General features: G+C 24.3%; 1 protein-coding gene across 10 annotated transcripts in view; it reads right to left on the reverse strand.

The window, feature by feature from the left end:
• The window catches only part of Doa (CDC like kinase darkener of apricot), a 470,031-nt gene that overhangs the window by 218,079 nt on the left and 232,645 nt on the right, over nucleotides 1-19,307 (reverse strand). The gene's annotated exons all lie outside the window — the stretch shown is intronic.

Below are 19,307 nucleotides of genomic sequence, written 5' to 3' on the forward strand. Positions count from 1 at the left end.
TCGATTTCTAAATAAGAAGAAAACAAATCATAAATAACAAAACTGACAATTTCAATTGCAATTAACCATTGTTGATGGTTGGATAGAGGGATGGATGGATGGGTAACATAGCGGCGGCTTCACATTTTGAGATCTTATCAATGGAAGTCTTTGTTTGAAGTTTGTTTTTTTTTCCTTGCTGCTGATGCAACCTTATTGATGTTGTTGCTACTGCTCATGCACTTTTAGTTACTTGAAGCTTCTGTTGTGAAGTTTTTTTTTTTTTTTTTTGCTTTGAAATACTTGCTCTGTATTCAAATTAAACTTTGAAGTACTAAACGAGTTCGCGTTCGTGTTGATGATAATGACATTTTATTAGTTGTAATTATGTCTGTCAAATTATTGTTGGCAGCTACTTAAAAAAAGTTATAACAATGCAACATGTTTAACAAAGTGTTTCAAAATTTACATACAAATAAATTTCCTTTTTGGAAAACATTGACTTTTTGGAAAACATTGATACATGAGCATAATCACTTTGGCAAACTAACGGATAATTTTGAGAAATTCAATGGTAAATTATAGTAATTAGGAGTAGAGAAATAGTTTATTCAACCCAGTAGGTTTAGTGACTTTATGGTTGTTTATAATTTCAACGATGTTGATGGGATAACGAAATATGGAAAAACCCCATACCCCGTGATTGCGTGGGAATTGAGCATTAGAAAAAGAGGTTTGTAGACAAATTGAAGCGAATATTTATAGATAAGCTGAAAGGAGTCTTTAAAAATAAGCCGATGTAATTCATTATGTAAGAACTGAAGGACGTATTTATAGACGAGCTAAGAGAAGTCCTTTTGGACGACTAAGGTAAGTCTTTATGGAAGAACTGAAGCGCCTCTTATGAACGACCTTAAGGGAGTTTCTATAAAGGGATTCTAATAAGTGTACTTCGGGTAAACCTTTTAGGTACATGGAAATGGAGCACCTGGAGGGACAAAGTGAAGGTAAAAAGGGATTAAACATTATTGTTATGACACAAAAATACGTTTAGTAGAACCAAAATGTGCTTCTACACAGACGAGTAATAAGTATGCCTTTACACAGACGAACACAACTGGGTGTCGAGCTTCGACGCGATAGGTGTTGGTTTTATGTAGACCGTGGGCGATGTATGGGGTAAAAGGTACCAAACAACCGTATTGACCAACTATAATATGCTTAGTGAAGGATTTATTATCTTACATTTCAAGTGGACACGGACCTACCTTCTGCCCTTGGTGTCACCTTGGGAACAAACTTCCAATACTCGCTAAAAAATAAAAACTTGAACTTGAAAAATTCGACATGCCTACGAGGGGAATGCAAATTTTACGAGGAATGAAACCTCATACTGATTGTTAATGTGCAGCCATATTCTTCTGTACATATATTTAACGGAATCTGCAAGCTGATAAATATACTATTCAAAGCATGTGGAAGGAGTGACCTTCTTACGATTTCCTTTAGATAGAACTCCATTTTACGGTCTATTATAGATAGAAGACCCTTTTTACGCCATCCTATAGAAAAAGATTTTTTTACGGTCTCCTATAGATAAAATACTTTTTTAGGGTCTCATGTAGATATAATAATCGTAAAAAGGTCTTCTTTTTATAGGAGACCGTAAAAAGGTTTTCTTTCTTTAGGAGACCGTAAAATATGTGCTTTATATAAGAGACTGTAAAATGAGGTAGCTAATATAAAGCATATCTTTTACGGTCTCCTTAAGAAAGACTTTTTACGGTCTCCTATAAAAATACCTTTTTATAAAAAGAAGGTATTTTTGGCGGTAAAAATACGTTTTTACGGTATCATACAGGGAAAAAACCTTTTTACGGTCTACTATAAAAAGAAGACCTTTTTACGGTCCTCCATACATAACATACCTTTTTACGGTATCCTATAGAAAGAAAACCATTTTACGGTCTCGTATAGAAAGAAGACCGTTTTGAAGGTCTCTTATAGACAGAAGACCTATTTTACGGTCTCTTAAAGATATGTAGAAGACCTGTTTAGAAATATCTTCTTATTACGGTATCTATAGTAGAAGTCCGCTTTACGGTTTCCTATAGAAAGAAGACCTTTTTAAGGTCTCATATGTGTAGAATACCAATGTCAATAATACAATATCCTATAGATAAAATACCTTTTTACGATTTCCTATAGATAAAATTGCTTCTTACGGTATCATACGGAAAAAACCTTTACGGTCTCCCATAAAAAGAAGACCATTTTACGGTCACCTATAGATAACATACCGTTTTACGGTCTCATATAGTCTTTCTACGTTGTCCTATAGATTGAAAGCTCTTCTACAAAAAGAAGACCTTTTTACGGTCTCCTGTAGATAGAAGACTTCTTATGTTCTCTGTTATAGACAGAAGACGGTCCCCTAAAAATAGAAGCCCATTTTACGGTCTGCTATAGAAAAAATACCTTTTTACGTTCTCCTATATATAGAAGATCTTTTTACAATCTCTTATAGGCAGAAGCCCTTTTTGCGGTCTCCTAAAAATAGAAGATCTGTTTACGGTATCCTATAGAAAGATAGTCTTATTACACTATCTATAGATAGGAGACCCCTTTACGGTCTCCTGTAGAATGAATACGTTTTCACGGTCTCCTGTATCTGTAGAAGACCACTTACGTTATCCTATAGAAAAAACACCGGTCTCCCATAAAAAAAGACCTTTTTACGGTCTTCTATAGTAAGACTTTTCTACGTTATCCTATAGAAGGAAGACCTTTTTAAGTAATCCTATAGATAGATCTTTTTATATCATCCAATATATAGAAGGTATTTTCACGGTCTCTTATAGACAAAAGACCTTTTTAGGGACTCCTAAAGATAGAAACCTGTTTACGTTCTCTAATAGACAGAAGACCGCTTTACTGTCTCCTAAAAATAGAAGATCTGTTTACGGTCTCCTATAGATAGATGGTCTTATTACACTATCTATAGATAAAAGACCCCTTTACGGTCTCCTGTAGAAAGAAGAAGTTTTTACGGTCTCCTGTATCTGTAGAAGACCATTTACGGTATCATATAGATACAACACATTTTAACGGTATCATACGGAAAAAACTTCTTACGGTCTCCCATAAAAAGAAGGCCTTTTTACGGTCTCCTATAGTCAGAAGACCTTCTCCAGTTATTTATAGGAAGAAGACCTTTTTAAGTTATCCTATAGATAGATATTTTTACATCATCGAATATATAGAAAGTCTCTTCACGGTCTCTTATAGACAAAAGACCTTTCAGGGCCTCCTAAAGATAGAAACCTGTTTACGGTCTCCTATAGAAAGAAGACCTTTTTTAAGTTATCCTATGGATAAATCTTTTTGCATTATCCTATAGATAGAAGATCTTTATACGGTCTCTTATAGACAGAAGATCTCTTTAGAGTCTCCTAAAAATAGAAGAGCTGTTTACGGTCTCCTATAGAAAGATGGTCTTATTACAGTATCTATAGATAGAAGACCGCTTTACGGTCTCCTATAGAAAGAAGACGTCTTTACGTTCATATGTAGAAGACCATTTTACGATATTCTGTAGATAAAATACCTTTTTAAGGTATCATAAAGAAAAAGAAACCGTTTTACGGTCACCTATAAAAAGAAGACCTTTTTACGGTCTCCTATTGATAACATACTTGTTTACGGTCTCTTATAGTAAGAAGACTATAGATAGATCTTTTTGCGCTTTCCTACATATAGATAGAAGATCTTTTTACGGTCTCCTGTAGACAGAAGACCTTTTTACGGTCTCCTAAAAATATAAGACCTGTTTACAGTCGTCTATAGAAAGGTGGTATAGATAAAAGACCCCATTACGGTCTCCTGTAGAAAGAAGAAGTTTTTACGGTCTCCTGTATTTGTAGAAGATCCTTTTACGTTATCCTATAGATCAGATACCTTTTAACGGTATCATACGGAAAAAAACTTCTTACGGTCTCCCATAAAAAGAAGACCTTTTTACGGTCTCCTATATTAAGAAGACTTTTTTCCGTTATGCTATAGGAAGAAGACCTTTTTAAGTTATCCTATAGATAGATCTTTTTACACCATCGAATATATAGAAGGTCTCTTCACGGTCTCTTATAGACAGAAGATCTCTTTAGGGTCTCCTAAAAATAGAAGAGCTGTTTACGGTCTCCTATAGAACGATGGTCTTATTACAGTATCTATAGATAGAAGACCGTTTTACGGTCTTCTATAGAAAGAAGGCCTTTTTATGGTCTCATATGTGTAGAATACCAATGTACAATATCCTATAGATAAAATACCTTTTTACGATTTCCTATAGATAAAACTGCTTCTTACGTTATCATACGGAAAAAACCTTTACGGTATCCCATTAAAAAAAAGACCATTTTACGGTCTCCTATAGATAACATACCTTTTTATGGTCTAATCCTATAGATTGAAGGCTCTCCTACAGAAAGAAGACCTATTTACGGTCTCCTGTAGATAGAAGACTTTTTACGTTCTCCTATTGATAGAATACCTTTTTACAATCTGTTGTAGACAGAAGACGGTCTCCTATAGAAAAAAGACCTTTTTACGTTCTCCTATATATAAAAGATCTTTTTACGGTCTCTTATAGGCATAAGCCCTTTTTACGGTCTCCTAAAATAGAAGATCTGTTTACGGTCTCCTATAGAAAGATGGTCTTATTACACTATCTATAGATAAAAGACCCCATTACGGTCTCCTGTAGAAAGAAGAAGTTTTTACGGTCTCCTGTATTTGTAGAAGACCCTTTTACTTTATCCTATAGATCAAATACCTTTTAACGCTATTATACGGAAAAAAACTTCTTACGGTCTCCCATAACAAGAAGACCTTTTTACGGTCTCCTATAGTAAGAAGACTTTTTTTCCGTTATCCTATAGGAAGATCTTTTTAAGTTATCCTATAGATAGATCTTTTTACACCATCGAATATATAGAAGGTCTCTTCACGGTCTCTTATAGACAAAAGACCTTTTAGGGCCTCCTAAAGATAGAAACCTGTTCACGGTCTCCTATAGAAAGAAGACCTTTTTTTTAAGTTATCCTATGGATAGATCTATTTGCATTATCCTATAGATAGAAGATCTTTTTACGGTCTCTTATAGGCAGAAGATCTCTTTACGGTCTCCTAAAAATAGAAGACCTGTTTACGGTCTCCTATAAAAAGATGGTCTTATTAAAGTATCTATAGATAGAAGACCGCTTTACGGTCTCCTATAGAAAGAAGACGTTTTTACGTTCATATGTAGAAGACCATTTTACGATATATTGTAGATAAAATACCTTTTTAAGGTATCATAAAGAAAAAGAAACCGTTTTACGGTCACCTATAAAAAGAAGACCTTTTTACGGTCTCCAATAAAAAGAATACCTTTTAAAGGTTTCCTATAAAAAGAATTCCTTTTTACGGTCTCCTATAGATAACATAACTTGTTTACGGTCTCTTATAGTAAGAAGACTATAGATAGATCTTTTTGCGTTCTCCTATAGATAGACGATCTTTTTACGGTGTCTTGCAGACGGATGACCTTTTTATAGTATCCTAAAAATATAAAACCTATTTACGGTCTCCTATAGAAAGGTGGTCTTATTACAGTATCTATAGATCAGGGGCGAGCTTCTTTGCTTTTTTGTATAGTGAGGGCGCCCACTGAGTTGTTTTTGCATTTGCTTCTCTCCCTCACGTACAGTGTAAGTGTACATAAACAAACGATGAATATCATGTGGTTGTTGTTTTTTTCACCCATGCATAGGCATATGCTTTAGTATTGATGGAAATATTGTGGTCGACACTGCTATAGATAGAGACTGTTTTACGGTCTACTATAGAAAGAAGACGATTTTACGGTCTCCTTTATGTTTTTACAATAACGTATGGATAACATACCTTTTTAAGGTATCATACAGAAAAAAAAAAATTTATACGGTCTTCTATAAAAAGTAGACCTTTTTATGGTCTCCTATATTAAGAAGACCTTTTTAAGTTATCCTATAGATACGAGGGCGGTTCGGAAACTTCTTAGCCTATCAATGAAAGAGAATAGTTAGTTTTTCAAAAATATTTTTAATTTTCAATATAATCTCCTGAAACTTCAATACACTTAGTCCAACGCTTTTCTATCAATTCTATCCCTTGATTAAAATAGTTTTCCTCAAGGTCTTCAAAATAGTGGTTTACAACTGTAATTGCATCTTCATTTGAGGTAAAACGCTTGCCAGCAAGGAATTTTTTTAGATTTGGGAACAAGTAAAAGCCACTGGGAGCTAAATCAGGAGAATAAGGTGGGTGGTCAAGCAACTCGTACTTTAATTCGTTGATTTTAGCCATTGTTAAAACACTCTTGTGCGCTGGTGCGTTGTCTTGATGAAAAATTATTTTTTTGTGTTGTAAGCCAGGACGTTTTTCTCGAATTTGTACATTTAATTGGTCCAAAGGTTGCAATAGTACTCCGAATTTATTGTTTTACCCTTTTGCAGATAGTCAATCAATAAAATACCTTTGAAGTCCCAAAAAAAACCGTTGCCATAACCTTACCAGCCGATTGAATTGTTTTTGCCTTCTTTGGGGCACTTCCTCCAGCTCCAGTCCATTGTTTGGATTGTTCTTTTGTCTCTGGAGTATAGTGGTGGATCCATGTCTCATCAACAGTTATGAAACGACGCTTAAAATCCATTTTATTTCGCTTAAAACGATCCAAACAAGCTTGAGAAATGTTCATTCTTATGCGTTTTTGATCGACTGTTAACAAATGCGGCACCCATCTTGCAGAAAGATTTTTCATCTGTAGTTCTTCATGCAAAATGAAATGGACTCCATCATTTGAGATGCCCATGATATTAGCAATTTCCCGCACTTTTTTTCGTCGATCATTGAATACCATATCATGCACTTTGGCTACAATTTCTGTTGTTGTTGCTGTTTTTGGACGTCCAATACGTGGTTCATCTTCAATGCTTGTACGACCACGTTTAAATTCAGCAACCCAATTTCTTACTGTTGCATATGAAGGAGCACTTTCACCTAACACATTCACCATATCATTATAAATTTCTTGTCCCGATAAACCTTTTTTATGTAAATATTTAATGACAGCACGCATTTCTAATTTTTCCATTGTAAAAAAATTGCGGATGCGTCTTTTTTTGAACACCTGTTTCTATATAAAGGAGTTGCCAGATCGAAACAAAATTTAAAATGTGTTCATAACAGAGATGAAAGTTTCCAAAACACTTAACTTTTTGTGCTAGGCTAAGAAGTTTCCGAACTGCCTCGTAGATCCTTTTACGTTCTACTACAGATAGAAGATCTTTTTACGGTCTCCTATAGAAAGAAACCCGTTTGCGGTTTCCTATAGAAAAAGATACCATTTTTGCGGTCTCGTATATAAACAGGCCTTCTTATGTTCTCTTATATGACTAAAATACATTTTTACATTATTTCACGGTCTTCTGCGGATAGAAAATCTTTTTACGATATTCTATACAAAGAAGATATTTTTCCTGTCTTCTATACATAAAAAAGCTTTTGACGATCTACTATAAACAGAAGACATTCTTACGGTCTTCTCTGGATAGAATCCTTTTCTACGGATGTTTTATGACCTTCTATAGATAGAGAATCTTTTACGGTTTTCGTTACCTAGAAGATCTTATTAAGATCTTCTTCAAATAGAAAAATAAGGTTTCCTCTCTTATTATGGTGTTCTGACTTTTAGACTTTTTAAACTTCCCCTAGTTAGTTAAATAAATGCTATTCGAAAAAAATAAATTTAAAAATTATATCCATTTAATAAAAAACAGTAGCAGGCAGATCGAATTGAAAATTTATTATTACCAATTTGTTTTCTCTGTTGTTGTTGCTTTTTATTGTTTATAATTTATGGATTTCCTTATTTTTTTAGTAAATACTTTTTGTTTTGCTACGATTTTATTCACAAAACAAAGTCAATACAATTTTTTGTTTTCAATTCAAAAATTTCAATCACGTTTTCATTATTTTTCTGTTAAATGTATTTTGTTTTTGTTGTCGTAGTTGTTGTTGCTGATATTACTTTTTCTGCATCACCTTCCTTTTTTAACCATTGTGTTCAGAGGCAGATTTGCGTTTTGGTTTTGATTTTCAATTTTAGATTTGAATTGAGTTGGATTTTTATTGTTGTCATTGTCGTTTGTGGCTGTGGCTTTTGTTTTATTCTCTATGGGGGTATTATTTCCACTTTTAAAGTGATTAATTTTTATCTGCAGAGATATATTACCGACAATTCGCCTAGCAGGAGGTTAGGTTTTTCTTGTTTCTTTAAAGTTTTTTTGCTTTTATTTCGTCTTTTCGTCAGCGGCAGGTTTTTTGTTGCTTTAAGTCACATTGCCGTAGCCACATTTTCTTTGTAGACAATTTAAATCGCAGCTTATTTTTGTTAAGCACTTTAAAACAGCAGGAAGTATTATTTGTTGAAATTTGTAAAGTGTTTCTAGTTTTTCCTTTGGGAGGAGTGCATAATTTTCACCCACTGGCAAACACATGCCGAGCACATGATGTCATTGAAAAAAAAAACTATGATATGGTGTGGAAAATAACAATTCAGTATTGAAACACGAAAAATGTTAAATAAGAAGATTACCTCGGGCGTAGCTTTGAGTATTTAAATTCCGATTTATGGCTGGTTTCTACTTATAGGCTTTAAAATATGAAGGAAAAGTTATTAAGGGACATTTTTTTTTTCAAATTAGTCAGCGTTTTGGAGTATGGGGGTAGGAATTGTAGGGATTCTAAAGTAATATATTTTTTACAACGATTTTACCTAAAACTTAAGCTGACTAAAGTTATCTTTGTTAAATGTTGAATATTTCCCTGACAATAAACAAATTCGCAATATTTAAATGTGTGTCTAGGTCAGGTATTTTTATTTGGCTTATTGATGCTATTCTCTTTTGTTGTTCTAATGTTTATGTTTCCTATTGACATATGCTTTGTTTTTTTGACAAATATTTTCAAAATTATTGTTAGTGACGCTTCATTTGAACTTCTTCAATTTTGCGCCGATTTCTTTTGATCAATTTGTGTTTGATATTTGTTTTGTTATGCCACTTAATATTCAATTTGAAATTATTAATAAGTTCCAAAAAATCGTTTTGTGTTTTCGTTATTTTTAGGGAATTGATAGTTTCATGACGTGACGCTATTAGGCAAACTTAAAAAAGTGAATTTGAAAACAAATATTATGAAATAGAATTTAATTTTGCATTTCTTTTGAAATTAGCCGCTAAATGCTAGATGAGTCTTTGTGCCTAAGAACATAAGTAAATAATTCTCATTCACTTTAACATTAAAAAATATAATTAACTATATGTGCATGTTTTACACAGTGAAATACAATTAAAATTCAATTTTAAATTTTCAATTTTTTTTTTTTTAATTTAAAATTTATTTATTTTTAATATATTTTATTATATCTAAACAGCTATACGAGACCAGTATGAAAGTGAAATTATTTTCTCCCATTTTTTTTTTTTACATGTCTAGCCGTTGGTATATATGACAACTTGTTGTTATTGCTGGTACAGAGATAATGAACATTACTCGGAGATAATCTTTGGTATTTTTGTGCAAATACATAAAATATTACAAACTGCAATAGTGGCGTGTGTGAAGCGCTTGCTACCAGCTACTGACTACTGGACGCCAACTATTTTTTGTTTTTTATCTTTATTGGTAGCAATAAGAAATATTTTAAATTGCAAATTAATTCAAGTTTTTTTTAATTTTCATATTTATTTTTTTTTTTGAATATTTTTGTCACGCTTATTGTTGGTATTTTTTATAATCAGATGGCGTTTAGTGACGCATACCATTTCTGATAAAATCTTCGAAATGCATACCCGCACATACAAACAGGTTGACAAGACACGTTTAGCAAAATGGACTTATTTGTTTAGAGTGAATTTTATACAAATGTAGAGGCCAGTAGTTTTAAACGACGGATTGCAATCGTTTGTAGAGACGAAAGCCTAGCAGCAAAAAATACATTTATGGTCTTCTGTGGATAGAAGACCCTTGATCTTCTATTTACATATTTACGGTTAACCTATAAAATGTAATCTTTATATAGAATATCGTAAAAGGTCTTCTATTTATAGAAGACCTAAAAAGTTCTTCTATCTATAAAAGACCGTAAAAAGGACTTCTATCTATAGAATACCATTAAAAGGTCATATATCTATAGAATACCGTAAAAAGGTCTTCTATCTATAGAAGGCCGTAAAAAGGTCATCTACATATATATAAAATACCGTAAAAAGGTCGTCTATCTATATAATACCGTAAAAATGTATTCTATCTATAGAAGACCGTAAAAAGGTCTTTTATCTATAGAAGATCGTAAAAAGGCCTTCTATCTATATAAGACCGTAAAAAGGTTTTCTATCTATAGAAGACCGTAAAAAGGTCTTCTATCTATAGAAAACCGTAAAAAGCCCTTCTATCTATAGAATACCGTAAACAAGTCTTTTATCTATAGAAAACCGTGAAAAAGGTCTTCTCTCTATAGAAGACTGTAAAAAGGTCTTATATCTATAGAAGACCGTAAAAAGGTATATATCTATAGAAGACCGTAAAAAGGTCTTCTATCTATAGGAGACCGTAAAAAGGTCTTCTATCTATAGAAGACCGTAAAAAGGTCTTCTATCTATAGAAGACCGTAAAAAGGTCTTCTATCTATAGAAGACCGTAAAAAGGTCTTCTATCTATAGAAGACCGTAAAAAGGTCTTCTATCTATAGAAGACTGTAAAAAGGTCTTCTATCTATAGAAGACCGTAAAAAGGTCTTCTATCTATAGAAGACCGTAAAAAGGTCTTCTATCTATAGAAGACCGTAAAAATGTCTTCTATCTATAGAAGACCGTAAAAAGGTCTTCTATCTATAGAAGACCGTAAAAATATGTTCTATCTACAGAAGACCGTAAAAGGCTCTTCTATCTACAGAAGACCGTAAAAAGCTCTTCTATCAATAGAAGACCGTAAAAATGTCTTCTATCTATAGAAGACCGCAAAAGGCTCTTCTATCAACACAAGACCGTAAAAATATGTTCTATCTAAGGAAGACCGTAAAAGGCTCTTCTATCTATAGAAGACCGCAAAAGGCTCTTCAATCAACACAAGACCGTAAAAATATGTTCTATCTAAGGGAAGACCGTAAAAGGCTCTTCTATCTACAGAAGACCGTAAAAAGATCTTCTATCTATAGAAGACCTAAAAAGGTCTTCTATCTGTAGAAGACCGTAAAAAGGTCTTCTATCTGTAGAATACGTAAACAGGTCTTCTTTCTGTAGAAGACCGTAAAATGATCTGCTATCTACATAAGACCGTAAAAAGGTATTCTATCTATAGAAGACCGTAAATGTCTTCTATCAACAGAAGACCGTTAAAAGATCTATCTACAGAACACCGTAAAAAGGTCTTCTATCTACTTAAAAAGGTCTTCTATCTATAGAAGACCGCTAAAAGGTATTCTATCTATAGAAGACCCTAAAAAGGTCTTCTGTATATAGAAGACCATAAAAGAAGGCTCTTCTATCCACAGAAGACCGTAAAAAGGTCTTCTATATATAGAAGATCGTAAAAGGCTCTTCTATCAACAGAAGACCGTAAAAAGGTCTTCTATCTATAGAAGACTGTACAAATGTCTTATATCTACAGAAGACCGTAAAATGCTCTTCTATCAACAGAAGACCATAAGAAGGTCTTGTATCTATAGAAGACCAAAAAAGGTCTTCTATCTATAGAAGACCGTAAAAAGATCTTCTATCTACAGTAGAAGGTATTCTATCTATATAAGACCGTAAAAGGGTATTTTATCAATATAATACCGTAAAAAGGTCTTCAATTAATAGAATACCGTAAAATGATCTTCTCTCACTAGAAGACCCTGACAAGAATAGAAGACCGTAAACATATCTTATCAATAAAAGATCGTAACATGGTCTTTTATGTATAGAAAACCGCAAAAAAATCATCTATTTATAGAAGACCATACAAAGGTCTTCTATAGAAGCGAGTAAAAAAATATTCTGTCTATAGAAGACCGTAACAGGAGAGATTTAAAATAAAATATACAAAGAAACTCTTCCGTATATATGAAAGAACTTACGAGTAATATACGTTTTAAAGTTCTTGTAGCGTAACCAAAAAATTGGCACACACACGCATATCAATTTTCTCCCATCGCTCTCCCCCTCCTCCCACAAGAAAAATATACAAATCAGTATTTAAACTTAATTTTGTAACTTTCTTTTTCACAAAATGTAAATAATCAGAAAGTAAAACCGAATCCGAAAAAGCAAAAAATACTCAAGAAAACAGTTCAAACGTAACGTATGTAAGTTAGTTGATGATGCTTTTGCTGCTGGCTGCAAGCAAAAAAACAAAACTGAAATGAAAACGAAAATCACATTAATGTTCGAATGCTTTACACGAATTTATTTTAAGCTGCGATTTACGCAATTAATAACGGTATTTACAGTGGGCAAAGAAAAAGAAGAGTAGCAGTTACTGTTTTTTGGGCCTTCTTTAAGATGTTTGGAGTTACTGTTTGGCTTTTTGGGGTCACTAAGGCACACTCCAAACAACACCAACCACTAAGACAAATGTCCGACAACAACATGTCACGCTGATAATGTTGCAAATAAAAGGCAATTAGCACCAATAAGTTTACAAAGTATATACATTAAATGAAGAAGGGGAGGAGCAGGGTGGTGTAGGGGCTTGGAAAAAAGTGTGGTAATTATTGGTGTCTGAATACTAAAAAACACAAACAAAATACGCATGTTGTGTGTTACACATGCGGGAGCTAAAACAGAGTAAACTGCTCTTCATGTTTCATGTGCTTTTTTTGTCTACGTTTATTTTCCCCATGACTGACACAGTTTACATGTAAAATTTACATATTTCAGACAATTGTTGTCAGAATTTTCGTTGTGTTAACATAATTTCACTTTTTATGACGACTTAGCCAAATGATGTTGCCAGATAAAGAAAGAGTCAAAGTAGTAAACTGTGGAAGCTTAAATGTTAAATTATTACCCTTTAGTGTTATGAGCCATGGAATTACATTCTTTTTTCCGAAAATTAACAAATAAAGCAGAATTTGTGTTTTATGAGTCAGTTCTTTTTTCGTTCGGTTGGTTTGTCTGTCAGTCAGTGTCCGCCTTGCTGTCTCTGATTAAGATATATAACTGATAATTAACCTAGTTTTCCAAGCTTTGTTTCAATATTATGATTCTAAAAAGTTTTTTTTTTCATGTAATAAAAATGAAACAAGTTCGTTTTTCTTGTTGTTTTGTTTGTTCTTGGCTTTATGTAGGTCTGCTGTACAAAGTAAGTTTTGTTGTTATTGGTACTTTATGTTTCATTGTCGGTATGTAGGATGGATGACATAGAATTAGCTTTAATTTGATAATAATAGTGTCAGATAATATTATGTTTGACAGTTTATGGCCAAGAAGAATATGACACTCAACAAAATATTTTATTAAAAATCAAGAACGAATATGAAAACAATTTTGTAACGACTATCACATCTCCATGCGTGGATTTTTTAAATAATTTTATTTCAATGGCTTTCAGAACGCTTAGCGTGGAATGTTTAAACAATCTTTTTTCAATGATTATCAGAAATTTTTCTTGAGTGTAAAAAAACATTTTTTTATTTGTGAAACTTTGTTGCTTCTTAAGTAGGTTTAATGTTGGTGGCTAACAGCAAACTATGTTTAAACAAAACGGTTTATTAAATTGTCATAGGAGTTTATTATCTCTAAAACATTATATTTTTTATCTTGGCCAACAAAAACACAAACTAAAATGGTAGCCAAGACTTTGTAGAATATTATTAGTTTTTATAATGTGTGGCACACACACAGTATTATAATTTCTTAATAAGAAACTGAATTACTTTTTGAAGTTTGGCTAACGGAAAACTACCATGTTTGGCGAAATAGTACTTGTTCAATTTGCTTAATTTTGCTTTGAAATCGTTCAACATTTTGTAAACTTAGTAGGCGTTAAAATAGACATGACTTTGGTTTGCAAACAAAACAAAAGCAGCCGCCGCCACCAAATCAAGCAGTCAGTGCCAATGTCTTGGGAGCCAAAGACCGGACCTATAAATCGTTTACCTTTCGTTTTCAATTAAACAGTGGTATAAAAGATATACTTTTATTGAAAATTAATTTAATCTATAATTTTTATAATGAGTCAACTTTTTATTAATTAATTAATTGCTTATAATTTAAAGTTTAAACTTTAATATAAAAAATAAATTGTAAAATATACAATATAAAATATAAAATATAAAATATAAAATATAAAATATAAAATATAAAATATAAAATATAAAATATAAAATATAAAATATAAAATATAAAATATAAAATATAAAATATAAAATATAAAATATAAAATATAAAATATAAAATATAAAATATAAAATATAAAATATAAAATATAAAATATAAAATATAAAATATAAAATATAAAATATAAAATATAAAATATAAAATATAAAATATAAAATATAAATATAAAATATAAAATATAAAATATAAAATATAAAATATAAAATATAAAATATAAAATATAAAATATAAAATATAAAATATAAAATATAAAATATAAAATATAAAATATAAAATATAAAATATAAAATATAAATATAAAATATAAAATATAAAATATAAAATATAAAATATAAAATATAAAATATAAAATATAAAATATAAAATATAAAATATAAAATATAAAATATAAAATATAAAATATAAAATATAAAATATAAAATATAAAAATATAAAATATAAAATATAAAATATAAAATATAAAATATAAAATATAAAATATAAATATAAAATATAAAATATAAAATATAAAATATAAAATATAAAATATAAAATATAAAATATAAAATATAAAATATAAAATATAAAATATAAAATATAAAATATAAAATATAAAATATAAAATATAAAATATAAAATATAAAATATAAAATATAAAATATAAAATATAAAATATAAAATATAAAATATAAAATATAAAATATAAAATATAAAATATAAAATATAAAATATAAAATAATAAAATATAAAATATAAAATAAAAATATAAAATATAAAATATAAAATATAAAATATAAAATATAAAATATAAAATATAAAATATAAAATATTAAAATATAAAATATAAAATATAAAATATAAAATATAAAATATAAAATATAAAATATAAAATATAAAATATAAAATATAAAATATAAAATATAAAATATAAAATATAAAATATAAAATAAAATATAAAATATAAAATATAAAATATAAAATATAAAATATAAAATATAAAAAATATAAAATATAAAATATAAAATATAAAATATAAAATATAAAATATAAAATATAAAATATAAAATATAAAATATAAAATATAAAATATAAAATATAAATATAATATAAAATATAAAATATAAAATATAAAATATAAAATATAAAATATAAAATATAAAATATAAAATATAAAATATAAAATATAAAATATAAAATATAAAATATAAAATATAAAATATAAAATATAAAATATAAAATATAAAATATAAAATATAAAATATAAAATATAAAATATAAAATATAAAATATAAAATATAAAATATAAAATATAAAATATAAAATATAAAATATAAAATATAAAATATAAAATATAAAATATAAAATATAAAATATAAAATATAAAATATAAAATATAAAATATAAAATATAAAATATAAAATATAAAATATAAAATATAAAATATAAAATATAAAATATAAAATATAAAATATAAAATATAAAATATAAAATATAAAATATAAAATATAAAATATAAAATATAAAATATAAAATATAAAATATAAAATATAAAATATAAAATATAAAATATAAAATATAAAATATAAAATATAAAATATAAAATATAAAATATAAAATATAAAATATAAAATATAAAATATAAAATATAAAATATAAAATATAAAATATAAAATATAAAATATAAAATATAAAATATAAAATATAAAATATAAAATATAAAATATAAAATATAAAATATAAAATATAAAATATAAAATATAAAATATAAAATATAAAATATAAAATATAAAATATAAAATATAAAATATAAAATATAAAATATAAAATATAAAATATAAAATATAAAATATAAAATATAAAATATAAAATATAAAATATAAAATATAAAATATAAAATATAAAATATAAAATATAAAATATAAAATATAAAATATAAAATATAAAATATAAAATATAAAATATAAAATATAAAATATAAAATATAAAATATAAAATATAAAATATAAAATATAAAATATAAAATATAAAATATAAAATATAAAATATAAAATATAAAATATAAAATATAAAATATAAAATATAAAATATAAAATATAAAATATAAAATATAAAATATAAAATATAAAATATAAAATATAAAATATAAAATATAAAATATAAAATATAAAATATAAAATATAAAATATAAAATATAAAATATAAAATATAAAATATAAAATATAAAATATAAAATATAAAATATAAAATATAAAATATAAAATATAAAATATAAAATATAAAATATAAAATATAAAATATAAAATATAAAATATAAAATATAAAATATAAAATATAAAATATAAAATATAAAATATAAAATATAAAATATAAAATATAAAATATAAAATATAAAATATAAAATATAAAATATAAAATATAAAATATAAAATATAAAATATAAAATATAAAATATAAAATATAAAATATAAAATATAAAATATAAAATATAAAATATAAAATATAAAATATAAATATAAAATATAAAATATAAAATATAAAATATAAAATATAAAATATAAAATATAAAATATAAAATATAAAATATAAAATATAAAATATAAAATATAAAATATAAAATATAAAATATAAAATATAAAATATAAAATATAAAATATAAAATATAAAATATAAAATATAAAATATAAAATATAAAATATAAAATATAAAATATAAAATATAAAATATAAAATATAAAATATAAAATATAAAATATAAAATATAAAATATAAAATATAAAATATAAAATATAAAATATAAAATATAAAATATAAAATATAAAATATAAAATATAAAATATAAAATATAAAATATAAAATATAAAATATAAAATATAAAATATAAAATATAAAATATAAAATATAAAATATAAAATATAAAATATAAAATATAAAATATAAAATATAAAATATAAAATATAAAATATAAAATATAAAATATAAAATATAAAATATAAAATATAAAATATAAAATATAAAATATAAAATATAAAATATAAAATATAAAATATAAAATATAAAATATAAAATATAAAATATAAAATATAAAATATAAAATATAAAATATAAAATATAAAATATAAAATATAAAATATAAAATATAAAATATAAAATATAAAATATAAAATATAAAATATAAAATATAAAATATAAAATATAAAATATAAAATATAAAATATAAAATATAAAATATAAAATATAAAATATAAAATATAAAATATAAAATATAAAATATAAAATATAAAATATAAAATATAAAATATAAAATATAAAATATAAAATATAAAATATAAAATATAAAATATAAAATATAAAATATAAAATATAAAATATAAAATATAAAATATAAAATATAAAATATAAAATATAAAATATAAAATATAAAATATAAAATATAAAATATAAAATATAAAATATAAAATATAAAATATAAAATATAAAATATAAAATATAAAATATAAAATATAAAATATAAAATATAAAATATAAAATATAAAATATAAAATATAAAATATAAAATATAAAATATAAAATATAAAATATAAAATATAAATATAAAATATAAAATATAAAATATAAAATATAAAATATAAAATATAAAATATAAAATATAAAATATAAAATATAAAATATAAAATATAAAATATAAAATATAAAATATAAAATATAAAATATAAAATATAAAATATAAAATATAAAATATAAAATATAAAATATAAAATATAAAATATAAAATATAAAATATAAAATATAAAATATAAAATATAAAATATAAAATATAAAATATAAAATATAAAATATAAAATATAAAATATAAAATATAAAATATAAAATATAAAATATAAAATATAAAATATAAAATATAAAATATAAAATATAAAATATAAAATATAAAATATAAAATATAAAATATAAAATATAAAATATAAAATATAAAATATAAAATATAAAATATAAAATATAAAATATAAAATATAAAATATAAAATATAAAATATAAAATATAAAATATAAAATATAAAATATAAAATATAAAATATAAAATATAAAATATAAAATATAAAATATAAAATATAAAATATAAAATATAAAATATAAAATATAAAATATAAAATATAAAATATAAAATATAAAATATAAAATATAAAATATAAAATATAAAATATAAAATATAAAATATAAAATATAAAATATAAAATATAAAATATAAAATATAAAATATAAAATATAAAATATAAAATATAAAATATAAAATATAAAATATAAAATATAAAATATAAAATATAAAATATAAAATATAAAATATAAAATATAAAATATAAAATATAAAATATAAAATATAAAATATAAAATATAAAATATAAAATATAAAATATAAAATATAAAATATAAAATATAAAATATAAAATATAAAATATAAAATATAAAATATAAAATATAAAATATAAAATATAAAATATAAAATATAAAATATAAAATATAAAATATAAAATATAAAATATAAAATATAAAATATAAAATATAAAATATAAAATATAAAATATAAAATATAAAATATAAAATATAAAATATAAAATATAAAATATAAAATATAAAATATAAAATATAAAATATAAAATATAAAATATAAATATAAAATATAAAATATAAAATATAAAATATAAAATATAAAATATAAAATATAAAATATAAAATATAAAATATAAAATATAAAATATAAAATATAAAATATAAAATATAAAATATAAAATATAAAATATAAAATATAAAATATAAAATATAAAATATAAAATATAAAATATAAAATATAAAATATAAAATATAAAATATAAAATATAAAATATAAAATATAA

The sequence above is a fragment of the Musca autumnalis genome, unplaced genomic scaffold (assembly GCF_047663935.1).
Source record: "Musca autumnalis isolate F117 unplaced genomic scaffold, ASM4766393v1 scaffold_1, whole genome shotgun sequence".
Lineage (NCBI taxonomy): Eukaryota > Metazoa > Arthropoda > Insecta > Diptera > Muscidae > Musca > Musca autumnalis.